Source organism: Spermophilus citellus (assembly GCF_964194105.1).
Source record: "Spermophilus citellus genome assembly, chromosome: 6".
Taxonomy (NCBI): Eukaryota; Metazoa; Chordata; class Mammalia; order Rodentia; family Sciuridae; genus Spermophilus; species Spermophilus citellus.
The window spans coordinates 117922841-117949208 of NC_138187.1; the positions used below are offsets into that span (position 1 = coordinate 117922841).

At 37.1% G+C, this 26368-nt stretch overlaps 1 long non-coding RNA gene across 4 annotated transcripts in view; it reads left to right on the forward strand.

Moving 5' to 3' along the window:
* LOC308652576 overlaps positions 1-26368 on the forward strand; it is a 104754-nt gene that overhangs the window by 23075 nt on the left and 55311 nt on the right. The window contains exons 2-4 of one of the 4 annotated variants that reach the window (XR_014022826.1): positions 104-10404; positions 13411-13554; positions 14471-14693. This is a non-coding gene — a long non-coding RNA (uncharacterized lncRNA). The remainder of the gene's footprint in view (positions 1-103; positions 10405-13410; positions 13555-14470; positions 14694-26368) is intronic. The other 3 variants (XR_014022827.1, XR_014022828.1, XR_014022829.1) reach the window with 3 other exon arrangements.

The window sequence follows — 26368 nt, forward strand, 5'->3', positions numbered from 1 at the left end:
TTTTTGTATTACCATCTCCACCATCCGTCTCCAGAACTTCATCTTTCTCAAACTGAAACTCTTCAGCATTAAGCAGTAACTCCTCATTCTTTCTGCTCTCCAGACCCTGGCAATCACCATTCTACTTTCTGCCTTCATGAATTTGACTACCTGAAGTGCTTCAGATAAGTAAAATCATGCAATATTTATCCTCCTGTGATTGGCTTATTTCTCTTATCCCAGTGTCCTCAAGATTTATCCATGTTGTATCAAGTGTCAGAATTTTTTTAAAGACTAAATAATATACCATTGTATGTATATATCACATATCAATTATCTATTCATCTGTTGATGGACACTTTGAACTGCTTTCACCTGTTAGCTATTTTTAATAGTCTTACTAAGAACATGGGTTTATAAACACTTCCTTAAGACCCTGCTTTCAATTCTTTGGGAATATAAGACACTTCTTTCAATTTTTCCATGTAGAAATGGAATTGGTAGGTCCTAAGGTAAATTTATGCTTAGTTTTTCAGGGAACTGCCATATTGTCTTCCATGGGTTGTACCATTTTATATTCACTGCAATGTTTCCCAAAGGTTTCTATTTCTCAACATACTTGCAAATATTTGTTATTTTTCTTCCCTAATGGCCATCCTATTAATTGGGTCTCATTGTGATTCTGACTAACATTGCTGTACTGACATTACATACCTTTTTGTGTGCTTGTTGGCTATTTGCATAATTGTTTTTGGAGAAATGTCTTTTGAAGCTCTTTGCCCATTATTTAAGCAGGTTTGGTATTTTAGGTTGTTGTTGAGTTATAGGAGTTCTTTAATAAATTATTAATATTAACTTCCTTAACCATATACATGATTTTTTCCATCCATGGGTTACCTTTTTTTCCTGTGTTTATAGTATCCTTTGATACACAATTTTAAAATTTTGATGTAGTCCAGTTATTATTTTTTTTCTCTTGTTTCCTATGCTTTTATAAAACTTTACCCTGTTTTCTTCTAAAAGTTTTATAGTTTCAGATTTTATGTTTATATCTTTAATTCTTTTTTGGGGGGTGGTGGTAATACTGTGGCTTGAACTCAGAGGCACTTGACCACCGAGCCACATCCCAGCCCTATTTTGTATTTTATTTAGAGACAGGGTCTCACTGAGTTGCTTAGCACCTTGCTTTTTAATGAGGCTGGCTTTGAACTTGCAATCCTCCTGTCTCAGCCTCCTGAGCTGTCTTTTTGAGTTAAATTTTACATATGGTATAAGGTAAGGATATGACTTTATTCTTTCACAGGTGGATTGAAGAGATTTTCCTTTCTCCCCTTAAGTGGTTATAGCACCTTTGTCCAAAATCATTTGATTTTATATAGGAGAGACTCTCTGTTTTATTTCACTGGTCTGTATGTCCGTCTTTATACTAGCACCATAATGTTTTGATTACTGGAGCTTTCTAGTAAGTTCAGAAACAAAAAGTGTGAGATTGTCAGTTTGGTTCTCCTTTTTTAAGACTGTTTTGATTATTTGGAGACCTTTAGATTCTACATGAATTTTAGGATGGGATTCTTTATTTCTGTAAAAAATTATCATATGAAATATGCTTTTGTTTTGGTAGAACATCTACTATACAAAACAAGTCTTCCTTCTCTAGTTGTTGTGACCCTAGCATTTTTGTTTTAATGTTCTCTTGCTTTATTAGAACAAAAACTTTTTGTTGGCTTACAGTATTCCCTGTGCCTTCTCCCTTCTAGTTAGACTGGTTGACACCAGCAGTTAGCTTAGCATCACTTTCCTTGGACCCCTATTTCACATCGATGGCACTCTGGATGCTTTTTTCCTTTTTCTCAGGCACCCTGGTTCTCTATGTGCTGCAGAGATGGGTCATGAGAAACTCTCACCCACGGCTGATGTAAACATGGTCATACAGTTAATAATACTTGTGTGTAGTCGGTAGGAACACAGCTGGAGAACATAAAGATTCAGCTTCTCTCTGCCAACTGGATTTTAATGACCAAACCACAAAGGTTTGGACTATTTAAATAAAATAGGACAAATGGAAGAAAAATCTAATATCCCTACCCAGGGAAGGAAAAAAAAAAAAAGCATGTGATTTGTAATCTGCAGGACTGTAAACCCGATGTTATAGTTAAGAAGAAAAAAAGTGGAAACATTTCTTGGATATGCACAGCAGACACTATTTGGAGTTTCAGTATTTGACCCAATAAACTGTATTATTAAAAATTTGCAGGCAGAAATCTCTTCCTTTTTCCTTTTGGAGGTTTGGTTTGGTTTTATTTTTTTAGCTGTCTTCCAAAAGGAATTCCAAAGTTTTTTGACAATTTTATCATTTCTGACTTAAGTCTGTTGCAAATCTCTTTGAAACAACTAGGCCCAAGGGTGGCTCAGGCAGCTGCCTGAATTCCACACAAATATAAAAAGTCTCTTCCATTTTGAGTGCTATACTTTGCTGTAATAGAATCCAGATGCTTAAACCATTCAAAGATTACCTTTTACAGTGTGAACAGAAGCATGAATGTAAGTGTTATGTTAAAATGTAGTTAGATTCCAATTGTTACTAAGCTTTTTGAATATGACTTCTGAAGGAGAGTTGAGACAGAGACGCCTGGGGAAAAGGGAACTAGCAAAATGGGCCTGGGAATGTCTTATCATGCAATCAGTGGAAAGAGTCATAATTAGATTAAACTACTACAGAGTATGCATAATGAATAGCCAAAGAGATCAGCAGACTCCTGAGACTCAGTAAGCAGGAGCCAGGTTTGTTCTTCATGAAATTGGAAGATAAAATCTCATCATGATGCAAAACTGAGTCCCCGTGACTCAGTGTCCTGTTCTTTACTGCAACTATCTTTACTTCTCAGTGGAGTGACAGAAAGCTTTGTATTGTTTCTTTTTCTTTTAAGAGAGAGAGAATATTTCTTAATATTTATTTTTTAGTTTTCAGCGAACACAACATCTTTGTTTGTATGTGGTGCTGAGGATCGAACCCAGGCCGCACGCATGCCAGGCGAGCGCGCTACAGCTTGAGCCACATCCCCAACCCTGTGTTGTTTCTTATATGTGCACATAGTTCAAGTGAGCTCTCAAAGTCTTGTTTCATGCTATTTAATTTATTATCTAAGTGATGCACATCCCCTGGCTTCATAGCCATATTTAATGATGGCTATACACACACAATGCGCACAACCTTCCAACTGTATACATGACTCACTTTTTCAGTCACCAAAATGAGTGCCCAATGTTTCAAACAGTAGACTGACCTAATGTTCGCACAGTACAAACATTGATTAATTTTGCCTTAGAACAATGTTGCAGCATCCCTTACATTTTTTTTTCTGAATAGTTGAGCCATTTGCTTTCCTAGGGTAAGGGTAATGTGTGCAACAACTTTTATCATTTCATATTTACAGGCATCATCAAAAGACCCTTATTATATATCCATACTACATGTGACACTGTTTTGGACACTCCAGATTAAGAGTTCATGTTTAGAGACCCAAAACAAAAAGTCTTACTGAAGGTCAAAAACGGGGACATTCTGGATATAGGGGTTTCTGCTCAGATCCCAACTCCTTCCCCTGGGGATCTTGATCTTCTTATTTGAAAAATAAGAAATGGGGTATGACTTAAGTTTTCCTTCTTCAGGCAATTGGAAGATGTACATTGATTCTAACAATTCATGGTTTTAAAATCCTCACATCGAAGTTGACCCTCTGCTTAGGAAGAAAAAGCATGTGTGTGTGTGTGTGTGTGTGTGTGTGTTTCTGTGACACGCACACATGTGTGCATGTGTTTTCTTTTATAAATATGATTGCAAAGATTCTCTGTCCCAGAATCTTCATGTTTTCGTCATTTTGCCTGCAGGATTTCCTGCCTGATTTTCTGCCAGGAGGGTATTGCTTTGGAATGAGAGAAATTTTGTCTTCAGAAGATTTTATTGAAAATACAATTGTGCTATGTGGGTGGGGTAGTGCTAAGCTATTCTCTTCTACTAATATATTAATACAGAATTGGATCCCCAGGAACTGAAATTGAGGAAGCAGGGGAAAGGGTGTTCAAAGAACAGGGAAAAATTCCAGGGTACTTGATAGCAAGAGATTTGGCTTCAATCAATAAGGGAGGATCACCCTGGGAACAGTGGAATAATTAGATTATTATTTTTGTAATTGAGATATACTTTATGAATTTAATAGTATCCACTCAAGGACAGCCCCCCACCCCAAATTACTAATAGAATGTTATTAGTCAACAATTCTTCTTTACTTTCAAGAAAAGAAGAAGAAATTTATATTCCTAATGCCTCCAGAAGAGCAGTGACTATTTCACGTGACTATTTCTGTGCTCTCTGACGAAGTTTGTTCTTTCCCAAAGAATATGAAAGACAAGTTCACGTTGGGGAACTGAACAGGGTGAGAGGAGCAAATAATTGAGAGTCATGCATTCTGATTCTTTTTAGTGCCTTCCAGTTGTGACTCCAGACAATGCACACCCACAGGTCAGTCCTGGAAGGAATATATGGGTTAAGGAACCAATATTTATTAATGCACTTATTTCTTTCAAGAACTATTCTGTGTGTTTTGCATGGACATTTTTAGATTCAGAGAAAATAAGTAGTACCACTGGGATGATAGAGCAAGAAACAGATAGAATCAAGAATCAACCAAGTCATTTACTCACACATATAAAGATGAAGGTTGTATGGGGAAGAGCTATATTTTATACTTTTTTTCATTGCTAAAAGCCTGGGAGAAGCCAGTAATAGTTGGTGTCTCGGTGCAACCTTACTATTGTCTGTTTGGAAAACCTAGTGAGGGATTCCTCAGTTAGTACCTAAGTCTAGATGCTGATGTAGTTGTGCTTTTTGAAGAGAGTCAGAAGGGCTGCCAGGGTGTTGGAAATGATTGCTTCCCTGAACTCCACACAGCAATAACATTTCTGCTCAAAACCACAGATCTGAGAGTATGCCTGCTTTCGCACAAGTGTGGTACCAGCTTTTGGTTCAAGACCCTTCAAAATCTGTCTCCAAACCACTTGCTAAATCTCACCTCCAGCCTCCAGGGGAAGCCCTGTTGTTTGGTGGTGACTGGTGAAGTGGACACTCATGCTTCTTTTGTTATGGGCCTAAAGGTCTCATCTGTAGGAGTTCCTGAAAAGGAGACTTAATATCTCTTTTTACCTTCTGTTCTGGAGATCATTCTATATCTATATTTTTGGAGTATAAAATTAGGATTTGGAACAGAAACAAGCACATCAGATTGGAGGAAAAAGAGTTTCAGAGAAAAATCCACATCACCTGAAACAGGTCCCAGGAGAAAAGGAGCCAGAGCACTAAAGAGAATCAGCATTCATGAGGCTTAGACCAACAGGGCTTAGAGCAAATGGAAGAGGGAGAATAGAGTGAAATGGATAAGGGAGGGAAGATTCTTCCCAAATAGCAGGATGCGTTTCCTCAACTTAAAGGAAGCTAGAAAACCACAAAGCAAGAAAGTTTTAATAAAAGTTGTTGTGAACAATGCTGCAGATGTCCTTTAGTGTTGTCTACAAATCAAGAAAGGGATTCCTGCTCTCATGACACTCCTTGAAGGTGACTCATCCTAGGAGCAACTACTGAGTCTTGACACCAACAGGGCCACAATTGCTGTTGCTTAGTCTTTGGCCCGATCTGAAATACTCTGCCTTTTATTCTGATAGGACAGGTTCAAATGTTATTTCCTTAGAGAAGTAGTACCTTTCATCCAAAACAACCAGCCTATCCAGAGCATGTGTGTGTGTTTGTGTGTGTGTCTGTTGTTAGAATTAGAACCTGGGCCTCACTCATGCTAAGCATGTGCTCTTTAACTGAGCTCCATCTCCAGTTCTCCAGAAGCATTTTTAAAATTATCTCAATTATAATGCTCCTTACAGTCCAACACATTGTATGTGGGCCACCTTGGTCTTCTTCATACATCTGAGTGTGGTTATGTTTGCTTGTATAGGTAGCACCTAGCAACATGCTTGCATATTGCATATGACCTGGGCATAATGCATGGAATTAAGTAAATTCAGATTAATTCTAGTTTCATGCAATTCAACTATTCAAGTTTGTACAGTGCATGGGTCTTGATTCATTTACATTCACATGCAAGGCTAAAAATAGTTTACACAACTAGAATAAGGAGTGTTAGAATTCTACTTTTTTTTCATTTTATACACAAAAGACAGATGCTGGTTTGATAATTTATAAGTCTGAAGTAGTCTGTTTTATTGTCTGTGGTTGGTTTCATACATGTCTGAGTCTGTTATTTGGGAATTTTCTATAAAAGAACAAAATATAATATTCAAAAATATTGTTATGTTTTATTTGGGTTTATTAAGGAGATTTGTATGCTCACCCTTGTTTGAATGAGGCTGCTCAAATCCTCTGGGGGCTTAAATGGAATATAAATGAAGAAAGAAGAAATATACTCTCTGTTGTTGCTAGGAAAAATATTGTGTGGGGCCAGGTTTATGATAGTGAATTAAGTGATTCATCAGGTCATTGTGGTTACTGCTACCCAAACTCTGCTTCTGTTTTGCTGACACAGGTAGCACAGGATTATTCCAGCTGAGTTACATACATGATTCCTTCAGTTCTACTCTTTGGTGTGACTGAAAACCTTGTCTTTGAGTGTATAGCAAACATTGGTGGTAGCCTTACCAATGGCCCTCTCCCCATTTTTTCTTGCTGACAGAGCTCTTCTGAACCATATTTTTCCTTGTGAACCTACCTTTCTCCCATGAGGCACAGAAAACTATCCAGAGCCAAGGATATATCCAAATTGAATGTGCCAGTAATTATTGGCTTCAGCATAGATCAGAGATGTCATTCTGGCCCAGGAGGCACAAGGGCCAGTCTTTGGGCGGGGGGATAACTAGGAAAGGTTTCCTTCCCTCTTAAATTAAAATTTAAAATAACAAAAAGCAGCAATCTGTCACTACACATTGAAGTGCTTGCTTATAGTTGTGATATTTGGAAGTACCAAGGAATAAAGCTGGCATGGTAAGGAAGATGAGAGGAACCAACACATCTTTGAACACATGACCTCCTGGAATCACTCTGTCTTACATGTTAGCAGTACATGTTAGATACACGAAGAAAATACCTTCTCCTTAAAGACCAGTGAAAGAGGGTTTTATTTTATTTTTTTTTATTATTTGTTACCAAATGAGTGTATGAGAACCATTCTAGGGAAAGAAGTATATTTAGCAAAGTAGAAAGGCATAGTTATTATATCATCTTATAATTTATATAGAGAAAAATCCCCATAGGAAATGACCAAAGAACATTTATAGAGCCACTGATCAAGTGAAGGGACTTAACCATTTTTGTCCAATAAAATGTGTTGCCAGTGTGGTGAAATCCATGAATTTCTTCTCAGAAAAATATTTTTAAATGAGTAAACATAAAGTACATAGGACCACAAAGAAAATCACTTATGTCAAAAATTTTTCTCAGGTTAAGAACTCTAGAAAGATGCGTAATTAAACATGACACTTTGCATTATTTTCATGGTATTAAGCTCTCCGAGCTAACATGACATGTATACCTAAGCCCAGTGCCAACTCGATCAAGGCTAAAAAGTGAAAAGTTCAGTCAAACCAATTATCTTGTATTTCAAACACTGCTATAATAAATTCAACTGAAAAAATAAACTGAATTTAATGAAACCATTTTCCTACATAGGCACTATCAAAATCATCAGCACATGGTAAGAAATAGTTCTTTTACTTTTCCATTTTTTTGGATGCAAAGGCATTAACCCTCAAAAGGGGGGATGTTGGATTGTACCCCTCTTTACTTTAACTTAAGAAGCCGTACATCCAAGCGTATTAATGGTCCCATGTCTGTGCTATCTACCCTCATTCACAAGGTTCATCCATATGGTTCTTTCCCTGTGTCCTCTCTTTGTGAGAGCATACTTTCTGTGCCTTGTGACTTGATTTGACCCCAATGTGAGTAGAAGTCATGTGTACCATTTCCTAGCACAAGCTTTAAAACAAGGATGGTAGTTCCACCATCCAATGTGTTATGAGAGTGGTAGGTACCAAACAGGATCACGCCTGTACCTTGTACCCTAAACACTGAAGGCACGTGGAGCTGAAACTGACCATAGATACAGGTCATGTGAGCAAGAAACACACCTTTACATTTGTCAGTCACTTAGACATCAGGGTTGTTTATTATTAAAACAAAAAATGGTAGGTATTCATGGGATATGATTCTGATTTCTCCAAAATTATCCTCATTTCTGTTACCTTACAGTGTTTGTCATATTTCGAATTTCTTTTTAATGTCAGATTTACTAGTTCTCAAACTGCAGTGCATACAGCCTATTTAAATGTTCATTAGAATTTTCAATATGTTTTCAGAAGATGTTTTCTTCTTCTTGGTGGCAAGTTAGTGAGTTTGTACAGCTATTATCTTTACAAACAAGGCATGACTGAGTGGAAAATTGCTTCCCTGGACAGGTAGATCACCCCATGTTATAGCAATGGAATGTAGATTCAATCAGAATCCAAAATGCTTAGATGAGCCCTACAAAGTTGAGGGATTAACTAACAAGAATTGAGATAAGGCCCAATACCCCAAATCAAACATCTGGATTAAAATTTAAAGTGTCATCAATCATCTTGACATTTTTTTATTGTCAACACACCCAACCTCCAGATATTGAACTTTAAAGTTATCATCATGGATGGTATTAGCCTCGGAGGCTGAAAGTTTATGACTTCACTTGATCACAGTGAGGCTCCCAGAGAAGCCATCAAAACAAAGCAAACAGTTTTCTAAGCATAGGGAGAAGTTTTTAAGTCAAAATTTCACTGCTGTCCTGGGAGGTGCTGGCCCTGATTCCCATTTATCATGGTCACATCTGTGCTTCTGATTGCATGATAGCCCTTCTTTTATGACTAAACATGAAAGGAATTCTGGTTCTGTGGAATACTGTCAGAGAAGAGCGGGTCTGGTCTGGCATCATTCCCAGGTCTAAACTTGGTGGAGGTATCCAGGGAAGATCTGTTATTAATTGACATTGACAGTCAAATGAAATAGGTCAACTCCTGGTGATCCAAGGCAGTTTATTCACGTTCCAGAAAGCTCAGGTTCTTTTCTTCCTCTTACTGGAAACCTTCCTCTGGGTTATTTTGCTCTACTAACCTCTACTAGAAAAGCAGAAGGTATACGTGGATATTGGAGAAAATAAATTAGCTTAGAGGATGCTAAATCGTGATAGTTGAAGATTGTTAATTAATGGTAGACATCAAAGTGTTTAGATCATTAAAAATTGTCTGAAAATCACTTATACTGAGATTCAGCTGAACTCTTTACATTGTGTCCAACTAATGACCCATTCTTTATGATACAAGATTCCAGTATCACCTTCCTGACAATTTTTTCTGAACCCTCTTATCCGCTTAATCCCTCTTTTGGACTATCTTAGCCTCTTGTGAGGGAATGAGGCAGGACAGTAGACCACCCATGGATAGACAGGACAAGGACCTTGGAGAAGGGAAAGAGGGAATGAGGCCATGCCATCCTAGAAGGAGACATCCAGCCAGGGGAACATCTGTCACTTTTCCTGATGGTTCCAGCCACAATGGCTCTGCCTTAGTTAGCTTACCCCACCCCTTACCACAAAATGTTCTCTAGATCACTTCTTCTTGTGCCAACAAACCCTCACCTCCACCCTTATGTTAACAACGGCTTGAAAACTACTCTCCCTAGATTTGTCAAAAAAGATAAAAACAGAGTTAATTAGTCCCTTTCTAAATCCCATATCCCACCAATCACCTATAGGAACAGATCAAGCCCATAAAACCCCTAGACAATAGACATACATTGCCACACCTTTTAGGATCCCTCCATCCTTGGGAGCTCTGATTTATTTCTATTACTCTAATAAATCCTGTTACTCTGCTCCCACACTTGTATCCATAGATTTCATTCTTCAAATTTGTGAAGCAAAGAACCCAACCCATCCAAGTTCCATGTTGTGCTTGTACATACTTTCATCCTTCTTTCATCATAGCACTTATTACTATTGTGTTGCTTTGTCCTGAAATGTAGGGTACCTAAATAATATAAGATGCATTATTAGAGAGACGAGAGTGCATATGGAGTAAATATTCCTGAGGACAGTTGTAGTAAGAGGTGGTAGTGGTCTCAGACAATGCAATATTGATGAAGAGGAAGTGAACATGGTGACTCTGAGGCATAAAAATGGTCTCTGTCCTTTTTTGGTTGCTGTAAGAGGATACCTAGTAATTTATAAAGAAAATAAGCATATTCATTTTACAATTCTAGAGCCTGAAATCCAGGATCAGACAGCCATCTGGTGAGGGTGTTATGTTGCACCATAACTTCATGGAAAAGCAGAAGAGCAAGTGAGCATGTGTGGAAGAGACTAACACCCGGGGTGGCCTTGACATGCAGTGCTCTCCCTGGAACTAACCCATCCCTCAGAGAACTATGTTGATCCCTTTTAACAGCCTAGTCAACTTTTTTTTTTTTTCAGCTTTTAAGGATGATTTTGTTACATTTTATTTATTTATTTATTTATTTATTTTTGGTTCTTTTTAGTTATACCTAACTGTAGAGTTCATCTTGACATTATATAAGCATGGAATATATCTTATTCTAATTCAGACCTCCTAGCACTTCTTCTTCTCCTTCCTTTTCCCCTCCCCTGCTCCCTTCCCTCTGTTCATCTTTCTGCCATTTACCCATAGTTATTATTATTTTTTAAATCAATTCTTAAAGATCCCTCCATCTCTTAACATTGACACATTGGAGGCCAAATTTCAATGTGAAATTTGGAGGGAACAAAGCATCATCCTACATTTTGGATACAAAGATGATTTCTGCCACTCGCTAGTTGTGAGATCTTAGAAAACCTCTCGAAGGCTAGGTTGTAACTTTGTCAAACAAATTAATGTAAAATTCCTTTCCTACTTGTGACAATGGGATGAGATAATTCATGGAAATCATTTATCAAAGTTCTTGGAATGCATTAAGCTCTTTAAAATATACAGGAAGAGGGGCAAATAAAGGTCTGTGCTTTCAGAGGAGGCAGAGAGTATTTCTTACAGAAAAATAATGGAAGAAAGTCACTTTTAGACAAAGCCTTGAAGATTCGGCAGATTTGCCATAGGAAGATAGGGTGGAAGCAGCTATCCCAGAAGGAGGTCTCGGGGTTGCAAATCTCCAGGTACATGCACAAAATGGCAAGTAGTTATATTTGGAACAATTGAAGGCTGAATGAAAGAGAGTAATGAAAGTTATTGTTGAAAAGTGATGGGACAGATATTTGGAATCTTTGTTCAAAAGTTCAACTTTTGAGAAGTTTGATTTCATTTTAATCACAGGAGTGACATCGGAGTGGCATTTTAGAAACTCAACCAGTTCAGTACACTGGAGAGATTATAGGAAGGAAACATTAGACTCAGGAGAACTAATCAATAGGCTCTGTGATTGTCAGGCATGAGGTAAAAAAGGAATGGGGTGGACAGATGAAAAAAAAATTTGTCAAAGAAAACTTTACTGTTCCATTCCACTCATCTCTTTGTCCAAAGTTCTTTGTAGAATTCTAGCTCTGCCTACATAACACCAAATTCTTGTCTTTGAAAGCTAAGGTCGTAGAGACAAACAAAATGAACATTCTTAATGTTAGTATTAAATATATAAGTAAAAATGTTAAAATGAGATTTATTTAACACTGCTAAGAAGTGAATTATACTTATATTTGATTTTCCAGATCACTGAAACTTTTTTTTTTTGAATATCAAATAGTTGAAAGATGTTTAGTTAGGTTGTCTACCTGACTACTTTAAAAATATTATATAGCAATTGGCTATGCAAAGAGTAGTATGGAAACCTTGGTGCATGAATATGTGTTTCTCTGTGTGTCTACAGAGGAAATAGCCACAGACTTGGAGTAGAGATATATGCACTATCTCCCAGCTATGTGACCTTGGAGAAGTCATTTCACATTTCTGGGTGTCAGAATGAGGAGATTTAAATAAAAGGTCTTAGAATCTTCTTCTTACTCTAACATTCTATTAATCTATCTAAACAAGAGAGAGTGAAAAACTTTTAAGTGGATTAGCATTTCATTTTGGTATCCACCAGTATGTTGCTGATTTAAGAAAACTAGCCAAAACAGAGGGACAAGGCATGCATGCTTATCCTTCTAAATGAAGGAGAGATTAAATGTTTTAGGAGGGTATGATCCTACTTCTCAGAAATATAAAAATTGACACTGAAAGACAGCATTTGCCAAAACAGAATGCTTTTAAAATCAGAGTTTCTTGCCAAGCTCAATCCCTCTAAGATTCAAGTTCTCTTTTGCCCTCACTGTTGTCATAAATAATGGGAATAGCAATTTCCCCTCAATAACACCTTTCTTCTGGAACTGTTGCTTGTTACTATCGGAGAAGCAATTTTTGCTATTTCTAAGGAATAAGGCTTTATTGAGAAAGCTCCCTGGACATCTTGGGCATCAAACCAAACCTTCTTGCACATGTATTTTACAAATATGTTGCTAAGATGAGTGTGAAGCAGCCCAAAGCCTGGATTGAAAAGCCAAGGAGAAAGTGCATGTGAAGCACATTCCTGAATTCCCTGAGCTTCCAACCCTGAGAACTCACTTGAGATGTGCAGCAAACTGAAACAGAAGATGCACAGACTCCATAACCAATAAAGCCATTCTGGTAGATGGTTTGAAGGAAAGGTCAGCCTTCAAATTTCTCCCCAGCTAGGTTTTTACAGTGAGAGAGAAAATATCTGACAGATAAATTATGCTACCAGAGACCTAGAAGAGGTCTGAAAAATTCAGCCAGTCCATTCAGCCCTCTCTGCTCAAATCTCTATTGGGGATCTAAAGGGAGCAAATTATGTTATGTGCATTTATGAATATGTCAAAATGAGCCCTGCTATCATGTATGAATATAATGCACTAACAAAAGCATTTTTAGAAATCTCTACAGATCTGGTGTAAAAGAAGATAGGGCATTGCTAACCTACAAGCCTGTTCTGAAACTTGGAGATTGGAGAGCTAATGGCCATAAACCTATGCAAAATGGAGCTTTTGCTGGTTTATGTATAAGTTAGCAATCATTATCCACTTCTGTGTGCACATGTTCATACACACACACACACACACACACACACACACACACTTTGTACACATTCCAAGTTAAGCGGTTACCACAGAAATATTCTTTTTTTTTTGGGGGGGGGGTGCGGGCAGTTATTCTGTTGCCTGAGAAAAAAGAGACACAATTTTAATTTTAGGTTGAAGGACTTTTCATAATTAGGGCCTTTACCTTTGTTTTTGTCATAAATTCTCATTTTGCATTTTAGTCACCTTCTACTCTTTTGTATTTACAAAGCAGAAGGAACAAGGTAAGAAGAAATTCATCTCTGGCAGAGAAGCTTGCCCAGACAGTGGAAAGGTTGGCTCCCTCTCTGGGAGTCCTCATGCCTGGCTGCTATGGAGCATGCCCTGGATGACAGGCTTGTAACTTCATGTGAAGGTGAGAGACATATGGGTCTGGGGTTATTAGAAGTGTGAATCTGAGTAGAAAACATCCTTGAGCAATTCTTCTGCCAACCTTGACACATGTGTTTTGTGAGCAAGCATGTGTATACGCACATACACATATACACACGTACACATACAATCTTTTTTTCCTAGCATTTCCATTTATTCATCAAATACTGCATGATCTCCCTCATATGTAGGTTCTGAAAAGGGTGATCTCATAGAAGTAGAGAATATGATAGTGCTTACCAGAGGTTGGAGTAATTAGGGGCAGAGGAGGAAGGGGATATGTTGGTCAAAGGTTATATAATTATAGGTAGATAAGAAGAACTTAATATGTTCATATGGAAGCAGATCTTTGTCCAATGGCTACACCAAGGTCTGTGAGTTTAAACTGCAATCAACGTTACGAAGGTAAACTTCAGAGCCTTATGAATCTGAAGAGAAAAAGGCCACCTCTGAGAAGGAAGGGTCTAATCCATAAACTCTGAACTAATAAGAAACAGAGAAAACTAAGATTTATCACCAAGAAAATCTCATCAGGCAAGGATTCCAGTGCCATTCTAAGAGCTGACTAAGTTTGGACAAACTTTAGATAAGCTTTCAACATTCTTAACTTGAACCTGGTGTTGTTTGCAGTTCCCCTGTGGCTAGGTAAAGCTCTTACTAGCTATAGTCTATTGTTATTATTATTTTTTCTTTTTTGGTACCGGGGATTGAACTCAGGGTCACTTGACCACAGAGCCACATCCCAGCCCTATTTTTCATTTTATTTAGAGACAGCGTCTCATTGACTTGCTTGGCCCCTCGATTTTGCTGAGGTTGGCTTTGAAATTATGATCCTCCTGCCTCAGCCTCCCGTACTGTATAGTCCATTCTTAACAATGCTCTCTTGGAATTTCTTACAGGTGGAGAGGCAGGTTGACAATCTTGACTGAATTTTCCAAAGTTATTGATTTATGCAGTTTTGAATGCTATGAAAGCCCTGACAGAGACTTACATAATCTTGGGCAAACAGGGATGGATGGTTGCTTCTCCAAGAGGGGAAATTTGGATGCAGCTGCTCTGGATAGATACCCACATACTTCCCCTTCCATGGGTTATATAACCGGATGTCAAGCCTAACTCCAGGTTTGTGGACTTTTCATAGCCAGTCCTTTTATGTGTTGTGTGTAAAGTCTGAAATAAAGCTGCTTTTGACCACCATGCCACAGAAACGATGGTTTTGATTCCAGGTGTGTCAGGCAATAGAAAATTCTGGACTTGCATTTTTTCTTTACAATCCGTTTATATCCCTTCAGTGACATTTTCATGACTTTCGTGTGTCTGTTTGTAGATTTTTTTTTTCCCCTTCTGCATAAGTACACGGGAGGGATGTTATTTGTTATGCACTCCATGTTTATTTTAAGAAATTAGATCATTAAATCCACATCCCACATTTTAGCAAATGACCTTCATGTATAAAACTAGGTGAGGGTTGTTATTTTTAAGAAGAAAGGAATGCTTTGTGAAAGACCATACAGGGTGAATTTTGCAGTATCTGCTTCTGTTTCTCCATTGTTCACAAGAAAGCCACTTGTCTGATCTCCAAAGTAATGCTTGTTTTATGCTCTAACGGAGCTCAAGCTGGCAAATAATGAGGCTGATGTAACACTGGGAATGGTCAAAAGGGGGATAAATCCCTCATGTAAGAAAGCACAGTTTGCTCTGTGTATCCTTTAAGAGTTTGGGGCTATGGTGATCCTGGGAGGCATTTGGGGCCCTGCTGAGGTAAGCACAATGCTTTAAAATGGTCTTGTGACACTCACAGCAGGGATTAGTAACTAGTCAGAAATGTAAATGGTAGCTCAGCCACTCTCCTTATTGTATTAAAAGTGAGTTTAATTGTCAGGAGTTTGCTTGCTTTTTTTTTTTTAACTTTCTTAAGCATAAGATTTATCTAGCTGGAATTGAATCCTTATTCCCTGACCTATATTTTGTTTTCTAGTGTCATGCCACTGATAATTGACCTGATCAATAAAATCCTTCTCTCGTCATTCTTGGGAGAGCCTACTTTGGTCCCTCCTGGCTCTGTTGCTAAATCTTGTTGATATGCTCAGTGATCACCTCTCTCTTAACTAGAACCTGATGTAGAGTGACCTAGATAACCAACCATACCTCCTACAGCATAAAGAATCTGGTTACTAATGGCCCTGTTCTCTGCTCTTCTCTTGAGCAACTGAAATATGCTACGTTATGGTTGCTATTTTGGAAATGGGATGTCTTTTGCCTTCCTCTTATACACTATTTCATTCCATGCCCGTCCACAGGCACAAAGTGAAATATTAAAATATAATTTTAAAATTTAAACTATCAGAACCAGTCAAATATATAGATAAAAGTTGCACTCTCTGATTTTCTCATTTCCAGGGCATGCCCTTGTTAATCAGGAGAAATATGCTTTTCTTTAAATTAAGCAGATTATTACTGCTTCCTCTGAAAATCCAAAGTCCCAATGTGCAATAGATGCTCAAGAGCAAGGAAACAGCATGCTATTCCCTCTGGATAGAGAGTGAGGTCCATTCCTAAAGCAGCCCTGGAGAAGCCCCAAACGACCATGACATTCATGCTTCAGATGTCACTGTGGAAAACACAAATGAAAATATTCAGTACCCACTGGGTTTGGAATGTGTGTGCATGTGTGTGTGTAAAATGCTAAAAACGTACAATCTATTTGGTGTTACAAAGTCCCCATAAAAATGGACAGTATAGGTGTCAGCTCAAGGAAAACATGAAAAAAGCCAATAAGTGTTGTGGAAAGAAAAAAAAATTAAGTCTGAGTAAGTAATGTAAAACTATCCTATATTGCTGCTGCAAATTTCAGTCCTCCCCACTGATCTTTGTTTATACTGGCTCAACTGTCCAAACAGGTGGTATAATCCATAAAAATACACTCAGATTCAGGGATGGCACAGCCAGATGGCAGCACATGCCTGTTTCTGCAGCAGCACATCCTATGGGTCATAGACAGAGGGCAACAGATCTCTGTAGCACCAACTCTAGCATAACCCCTAGCGTAACTCCTGGCCTGGGGATATGTACCTCTGTTTAGGATTCACAATGGAAATAAGTATTCATTGGGGTTCTAGTGTGAGTTTTAAGGGGTATAGAAGCCACATAATTATGCTTCCTGTTACTGTCTGTATAGGGAGATACAACTAAGGTCACCAAGTGCATTTTCTGCAGCAGAATCTGAGATGCAGCTGCGGGAAGGAAGTTTCTTGGGGACAAACCATGAGAACATGCCTGTGAAGCAGCTGGGAAAGCAAGAGCTGATAGAGAGAAAGAGGTTGAACTGAGATGAGTTGTGACACAGGTCTCTGACAAGCAGTGTCTAAGATTAACTCTAAAGCTATGTGTGTGTAAGTGATGTGTAAGGTTGTCACATATTGGAGTAAGAGGGCCAGGACTATACCCCTGCAAATCAACCAGCCCCTGGAGATAGGTTGTCTTTAGAAAGGAGTCTGACCTTGGGAAAGGCAAGCTTCTTCAGCTAAAAATATATATAAAATAATTACTATTATTTATTAATATTATGTAATATTACATATAATTTTATATATTATATATACTTACATATATGTTGTTGTTATTATTTCACTCAATTAGTATGGCCCTCAACTTACAATGGTGTTATGACCCAATAAACCCACTATAAGTTGAAATTATGATTACAGAAAAATATATTTAATTCACATAACAAACATCGTATCTTAGCAACATGATCATGTAGAATATTGGTTGTTTGTCCTTGTGATCACATGAATGACTGGGAGCTGTGGCTTGCTGCTGCTGTCTGGCATCTCCAGAAAAGTATTATACTGTAAATCACTAGGCCTGGAAAAGATCAAAATTCATAATTCAAAGTATGATTACTACAGAATAAGTATCGCTTTTGCACCATCAAAAAGTTGAAAAAATTGTAGGTTGATCCATTGTGAGTCAGAACCTCCTGTATATGTGTACAGTAGTTTCATAACTGTTAACTAGTACTCCCATGGGAAATTAATCAGCTAGAATGCAGTACTTGTGTATAGTTGATTCTTACAAGATTTCACTTATTTGGATAGTTCTGAAGTCAGCAGTTTCTATGCCTTTTCAGGAGATTGTTTCATATAATTATAATACAGCAATGCTTTTGTAACAACATTCTGCATTCATCCCATTCCAGCTCCAAACTCTTAAATGATTTTTTGAAAACTCCCATACTTTAAAGTTCACTCATGATGCTATAAAGTTCCATGAATTTTGACAAAATCATAGATTCATGTGTACATCATCATAGTATGATATAGAGCACCTTCATCATCCTATAAAACCCCTGTGTATACCTCTGGCAGTTACTTATATGCTTACTGCCTTCCAGAATGTTCTGCAAATGGAAATATATAGCATGTAGCTATTTTCCACTGGCTTTTTCCACTTAGCATTATGCATTTAAGATCCATCCATGTCTTTGCCTGATTTCGTACCTCATTTCCTCTTATCACTGAATAATCCATTATGTTAATATATCAAAGTTAGTTTATTTAAAATTCTCCTATCAAAGAACATCTTTGTTGATTTCAATTTTTGGCAATGATAGACAATGATGTTATAAATGTTCACATGCAAGTTCTTATATAGACACAGTTTTAAAATCAGTTGGGTAAATACCTAGGAATACGAGTTCTAGATTGTTAAAACTATGCTCAGTTTTGTAAGAAACCATGTTCCAGAGTGGATGTTCCACTTTTCATGTCCACTAACATTGATGGTTGCTCCATATCTTTGCCAGTAATTGAAAATTAGTATTTTAATAATGGGTGATGTTATCTCAAGTTGTTTTAATTTGCATTTCCTTTTGGACAAGATGATGAACATCTTTTTTATTTGCTTACTTGCCACCCCTCTGTCTCCTTTAGTGAGATGTCACTTCAAATGTTTTGTCCTTTTAAAACTGGGTTGCCTGTATCTTGTTGCTGAGTTTACATCTTTTACTGTTCTTTATCGTGAAGTGAGAAGCACACATAAAACACTGCTGCTGCATATTGAAGTACAATGGTTGTCTTGAGGAAAAGCACTTGTGATTGATTTTCAAGCTGAACTAGCAGTGTTTATTCTGAAAACACAATTTTTGGGGTGAGGGTGGAAGGAGGGAGAGGAGACCCTGAGGAAAAAAATTGCATTATGTGGCAATGATTTCCTAAATAATGAATGAAGAGGACTTGTGACTTCAAGAAATCAGCTTCCTCCCCCCAATTATAACATTTAAATTTTCAAGTAAGATTAGGATTTTGGAAAAATTCCATCTGCTACAGTAGACTTGAAAATTCCTTTTCTTTCTTTCTTTCTTTCTTTCTTTCTTTCTTTCTTTCTTTCTTTCTTTCTTTCTTTCGAGAGATAATTTTTTAATATTTATTTTTTAGTTTTTGGTGGACACAACATCTTTATTTTATTTATATGTGGTGCTGAGGATCGAACCCAGTGCCCCGTGCATGCCAGGCGAGCGCATTACGGCTTGAGCCACATCCCCAGCCCAATATTCCTTTTTTTAATGACATTTCCAACAGCATTGATGATGATATTAACCAATGTAATTATAATGTGTCAACATTCTGAATTCCCATTAAATTTACAAACCAAAAATTTCCAACAAAATCATGTCTGAGTAAAAGCCTATTAGAATCATAAAACAGATCCATGGATTTTATTGTAATTCATGTAAGAAAAGTTCATTGATATGGCTTTAGGTTTCACATTGCAACTAATCCTTTCAAAAACCTACTTACTACTTTTCAAGTTCCGACAACCATCTACAATGATCTTTACAGGTTATCAATATAGCTCACACTTTTCCAACTACAAGTCTTTGGGAAGTTGGATTTTCTTCATCTATTTCAACCCAGACAAGCTATGGCAACAGATAGAACACAGAAGCTGATGTGAGAATTAAACTTTTAATAAAAAAAAAACCCTAATGAGATTTATATAAAGTAATGCAATGGGTTTGGGGCTGTAGCTCAGTGGTGGAGCACCTGCCTTGCATGTATGAAGTGCTGGGTTCCATCCTAAGCACCATATAAAGATAAATAAATAAAGGTATTGTGTCCATCTACAACTAAAAAATATATTTAAAAAACTAACACAATGCCATTCTAGTCTATTTATTGGAAGATATATTTGTATTTATGAAAACATTTTAGTTATGTGAGTAGTCAATGGATTTAATTTTATTTTTAAATTAATTAAATATATTTTTAAAATTCTGTTTCCATTTTAAACAGTTAAATATGATAAATTAATGAACCCAAAGTCTGTTATAGTTTTTGATAATTTTAAGAGTATAAAGGGTGATTAAGATAAATAAATGTTTAAGTATAATTAGTCTAATCACTACATTAGCATCACCTAATAAATTTTGATGAATTTTCATTTTCTTTCAATTCAAAATATTTTCTAATTTTCTTTTCCACTTCTTCTTTGTCCTGTATTTATTTAGAAGTGTGCAGTTTAACTTCCAAGTATCTAGGGAGTTTGCAGGTATCTTTCTGGTTTTGATTTCTAATTGAATACCACTGTGGTCAGAAAACATACTCTGGTTTCAATCCTTTCAGATTTATTGAGACATATTTTATGACCCACCATATGGTCTATCTTGGGGAATTTTCCATGTGCTCTTGTAAGTAGGTGGATTCTGCAGTTTCATGTGTAGAGTTCTATAAAATTCATCTTATTGCCTGCTTTCCTCCTTTGTTATCATTTAATGTCCTTATTATTGTCTGTAATATTCCTTTTTCTGATGTTCCCTTCTAAAAATAGAGCTAATTCAATTTGGTCTTGATTTTTTTTTCTTTTCTCTTTCTTTCTTTCTTTTTTTTTGGGGGGGGTATAGTCTAACAATTTTTGCCTCTTGATGGAGGGTCTAAACCATTTATACTTAAATTCTTGTTGACATGATGTGATGATTAGCTTTTTACCTCTTATGTTCATTGTTTCCTTTATAATATTTTTTCCACTTTTTTAGAATGACTTGATTATTTTTGGTATCCCCTTTTGGTTGGCTTATTAGCTAGTATATCTTTTAACATTGTTAATTTTTACTTTTTTTCCCCATTGCTGTTGTTGGCTGTGTTGGCCAATGCAGTAGTTACTAGATATATGTTGCTCTGTTCCTTAGTTCAGTTCTGTAGACACATTAGCTACAATTCAAGTGTTCATGGGGCATCTTGGCATTAAGGATTGCTACAATGGATGGCGTGAACACATTTCCATCATTACAGAAAGTACTGTGAGACAGCTCTGCTCTAGGGCTCACTATATGCCTCTTGAATGTGTTCAGGCCTACATTCTAATAAAATTATACAATTTCATTTTCAATGTAAGAACCTTAATGCAATATTCACCTAGTTCCACATTTGCCCCCCTTTTTTTTTTTGCTTTTGTCATACCTTCTACTTTTGCTTATGTTTTAATACCCACAACAAATTATTACTTTGGTTTTAAATGATCAGATGCTTTTAAAAAGTGAATATAAGAAACTTTTATGTTTAGTCTATACATGTAACCCATCTCACGCTCATATTTCTTTGTGTAAATTTGGGTTCTATTTATAATTGTTTTCCTTCATCTTTTAACAATTCTTGTGGTTTATACCCACTGACCATAAGCAATATATATCAACTTTGGCTTGTTCTAAATCCCAGATAACCAAAGGCCGAATGTTTTCTCTAATTTGCGGATGCTAATTCACAATAAGGCATCACACACTAGGAAAAAATAATGTTACCTTAGATTAGGTAGAGGGAAGTGATGGGAAGGGAGGGGAGGGGATGTGGAAATAGGAAAGATTGTAGAGTGAAACGGACATTGTTTCTGTATGTATATATGTGACTATGTGACCAATATGATTTTGCAACCTATGATAAGCACTCAGAAAAATGAGAAATTATATCCCATCTATGTGTGATATATCAAAATGCATAAATGTATTCTACTGTCATGTATAACTAATTAAAACAAATACAATTTTTAAAAAAAGAATAAAAAAAGTTCTTTGTTACCCAGTACATAGTGTATTGCTCTCCTATAGCTACTTTTTACATTTCCTTGTCATTTTATTTTTGTCATTCAATTGTGACATCCTTTGCTTTAGTTGTACCCTACTTTGTGTTCATTGATCTTCTTGGATCTGTGATATATTGCTTCAATCAAATTTGAATTTTTTGCCACTATTTTTTCTAATAATTTCTACTTTCCTTCCGCTCCTTTGCTAGAGACTGCTTGCTAGACATTATCTTATGGGTCCCTCTGCTCTGTTCTTTTCATTTCAGTCTTTCCCACTGTATTCAGTCTGAACTCTCTACTGTCCTTTGAACAAGATCATTATCTCTTCTTCTTCTGAGTTTAATCTTTTATTTGATATATATATATATATATATATATATATATATATATAGTTACTTTCTATTTCAAATGTTTTATATATTAGTTCTACAGATGTTTCTAGTAATTTCTATGTCCCTCTTATTAAAACCATGTTCTCATTTAAGTCCTGTAACATATTTAAAATACTGGTTTTAGAGTTTTTGTTTGCTAATTTCATTTTTTTCCTGTCCTATCTTGGACTGTTTCTATTAGGTGATGTTTTCCCTTTTTATAGTCCCATTTTCCTTTCTTAGATACTAGACATGGTGATTTTCATGTTGTTAAACATCTAGATTCTGTTTTCTTCCTTTAAAGAGTGCTGAATTTTATGAAGGACTTTCGTCTTTTGGTATATCAGTTTTCTCCTTCATATGTTTATGTTAAAATTTAGTTTGAATATATCTGTTACAGCCTTTGAGACTTAGTAGCTTAGTCTTAAGATATGACCTCTCTGAGGTTCCTTCCAAATGCCTTTGGGGTTCAACAAGCATCTCCACTCCGGTTGTGAGAACACAAATACTTCCCAACACCATGCCACTTTTAAAGATTAATCTGCTCCCTCCAAATTTGTCTTATCCTAACAGTTGCTCATAAATCTCACCTCATTCTTGGCATTCTAGTTTGGTACTCAAACAGTTAAGGAACCCCTGTATAGCCCTCTGGAACTCTCTCTCTGCCTAGGTGCCTCCTAGCTGGCACATTGATCTTCAAATTCCAGATGGCCTCAGCCTCTCAACTGTAATCTCTGTCTCCTAGCTCAACCAGATGACCATGGTGATCTGCTTGGATTCCCCCTTTCTATACTAGGATCTAGTAAATGCCTCCAGGTTAAAAAAAAAAAAAATCTGAAGTTTCACTTCTTTTCAACATTATATTCTTGTGTTGATAGCTTTTTAATGTCTTAAAGCTGTTGTTTCTTATATCTTATCCAGTTTGTAGTTGCTTACAGCAGGAGGTCTAATAGGTATCCAATACTCCATCAAGGTTGGAATCAGAAGCCAACATTTAGTTTTGATTATGTAAGGAACAATTTGACGTGACAGACACTATTTTTGAGAAGGATAAGTATTGAAAGGCAGATGGATTATATGGTAGACAAAGTAGGAAAAGAAGAATGAACACAGGAATGGCAAACCAAATATATGATGAATAGAGGCTTCTATGGGCTGAGCGACAACAGTGAGCATGGACCTGCAGAGAGGAAGATGTGTCTCATGGGTTGTTATTCAGCAGTAATCAGGCTGTTAAAATGTTCTTGGAAGGGATTTGGGGATATATCTCAGTATTAGAGTGCTTGCCCCGTAGGCACGAAGCCCTGGGTTTGACTGTAACACTGAAAAACAATAGAAAAAAGTTCTTGGAAGGACACTTAAAAGAAAGGGACAATATTAACAAGGGGTGGGTAGCCTTTATTGAATGTCTACTATATTCTTAATATTTTCCATATTTCCTTTATTCCTCAAAGTAACCCTGTGGACATTATCATTTGCAACTTATAGGTAAAGAGATTAGGGCTAAAGGAGATTAACTGGCCTAAATCAAGTCAGCTGGAAATGGCAGAGCCAGCCTGGAACTCCAGATTTGGTGTCTGCAGACCTCAAGCGCTTTCCTCCTTGAACTTCCTCTGTAGAGTAAAACAGAGGTAACTCTTAGAAAGCTGTGTTTATGTCAATGGGGAAGTGCTAGCAACATTACAATTAGAATTCATAAAAACCTAAAACCTTCTACCGATGTAGAGTTACAAGTAGAAATTACAAAGCCCTGAAACCTCTGACAAAATTCCACCCAAGTGGAATTTGGAAAGGACTCTTTGCCATCTGTCTGAGAGTCTGGTTGGTTATAAATATTATGGCTTACCCCCAATGACCAGACGATTTTTCATTGCCAATGCCATAGTCCCAGGCAATGGGTCTCAGGTTTACTCATTCAATTCCCTAATTGTTTCTTTAATCAGCTTGATGGTCTGTGGTTAGCATTACTAGGAGTTCTTAGTACATTAGAAATACCTTCATTTTTTTTTCGCTTTAAAACCCTCAGAATGACTTTGGTAATAAAAGAGATGATAGAGACATGATTTACTATCTTGCTAAATTTAGCAACTTTGATGTGTTTGTATTTTTCTTACAAAAATATCAACCATCCAGGAAATGGATAAGCTGGGGAAAAGTGACCAACACAGGCATTCTCTGTGAAGTAACAGACTATTATCAGACATAAACCATATTATCACACAGACTTTGCTATTCTAACACCACGTGATCCTCATGAGAGTGATTTAATATTATGTGTAGAGAGATTTCACTTTAATTACACACCCTCGGTGATTCTCTTGCTATTTCTATTATTGTCCCTCTTTTTTTCCCCCTCTATCACTGTAGCATTGGGTCAGAATGGACCTTAATATGCCAACATTTAGCTACTGGTCCTGAGAAGAGGTCCTGAGAAAATGTACATAGATATTAAGTCTGTCTGGAAGTTCTGTGTGTCTTCCCTAATATAACAGCTGTCAAGAATGTTCTGCCCGAAAGTACTAACCAGAGGTATTGGGTAAACACTAGACAATAATACAAATTGGTAGTGATGGCATTACAGAATCTGCCCTAACAAACACAGCAGAGAGACCTTCAGAGGTTTAGGTAGTCACAGCAGAGGCTGAACAGGGCTCCTGGTCTCTTTCTTTTCTACCTGTGGTTTGTTGGGACATTTCAGAGTGAGAGGAACAAATACTTGAGCAAATGGCCCCTGACCCATGGGGCTCTTCACCCTCTTGCTGAAGCTCTGCCAGGAGTCAGTTTCTGCCGCAGAAAACCAGAAGATGGGCAGGCTCATCCCTTTCACCCCACTTAGCCGAGCTGCAGATGTTATTCATATTCATCAGTGTCCAGCCCTTTGACAAAAGTTACAGAGTTCCTTGGCTCAATAAAAAAATCATGTGTCATCGAGTTCCCTGGGTTAAGTGCATGCTACTTAGGAAAGCATTTCCCTTGTCTATTTGTTTGATGAGATGTTTGGAGACCTCCAACATCTGCACATCAGTTGCAGCCTATCCTTCCTAGTTCCACAGTTGCCAAATGTCCTTCCATTGCCTCTACTTCATTCTCCAAGGTGCTCACCCACTGCTCAATCATACACTGTGATATCTCTTGGCAACTCTTAGCATTTCCTTGAGTCCTGTGGAATGTATAGATTCTCTACCCAAAGTACAAAATGCTGGGAGCAGGAGGAGAGGCAGTATAGTTTCACACAGTTTTATTATTTCCTGCCCTCGGTCTCAATCCCAAAGGCTGAAGATTATTTCCAAATGTGCCCTGCAGCCAATCCCATCATTACACGGATATTAGGTCCTACAACTCAGCATTGTGGCTTAGGCATCTTCATGCCTTGTGAGACAGTGTGTGGGTTAAGTTTTGACATTGAAAAAAAAAACAGCCTTGTAGAAGTGATTGAAAACATATTCAGTGTGGCAGGCATGCATGTGGATCTCAGCCTGTGGCTTCATCAATTTGAACAGAAAACATTAGCATCTGGTGCTACAAAAAAAAATTACTTAAAAAATAGACACCTTTTAAAATTCCTTTGCAGCAGCATGTAGAAGAGGTCTCTAGCCACAAACATTAGTTTGAAGAAATGACATAGTTTACATGTAAAAATTTTTCTTGGGAAAACCATTCATTCATTTTAATTGGTGCATTGTAATGATGCAAAGCAGTGAGATTCATTGTGATATTTTCATACCTGTAACATAATTTGATTGTTTTCTGATTTTCAAAATAATTCTAATTCTGGTGTCAGAGGTCCTGCAATGACATTGAAGGCATCCCTGGATAATGTAATGATACACTCTCCAACAAAGTCCAAGCATTATTTGAACAGAGTGGGCATAAGGCCTCTTTAAGATTATGTTACCATTATTCACTGTAAATTTTGAGATTGAAGCAAAATAAATATACACAGAGTGATATATGAATAAAAGCCATGAGAAGAGTAAGGTCATGTATAAAGGTTCTTCTGAATCTAGGTTTAAAAGATGCTGTTCAAAGTTACTTTAGGTGCACCATATTATTTCATCATGCTGTGCTGAGAGTGGTCACTATTCTCTCTACCTTTCTGCTCTCTTGATATTCACCCCCACACTCAAACAGCATGCAAACATGTGAACACATATGCACACACAAGTACATGCATGTGCATACATATGCATGTGCCCACATTAAGAACATATGCATGCATTTACACATATACATGTGCACACTTTCCTTTTTCGTGGGTTCTAGATATCAACCTGAGGAGCTTTCCCTGACCCTCACAGGGTGGAATTAGCCATTTCCTGCTTCATTAACATTCTCTTCCCACTTCTCTCC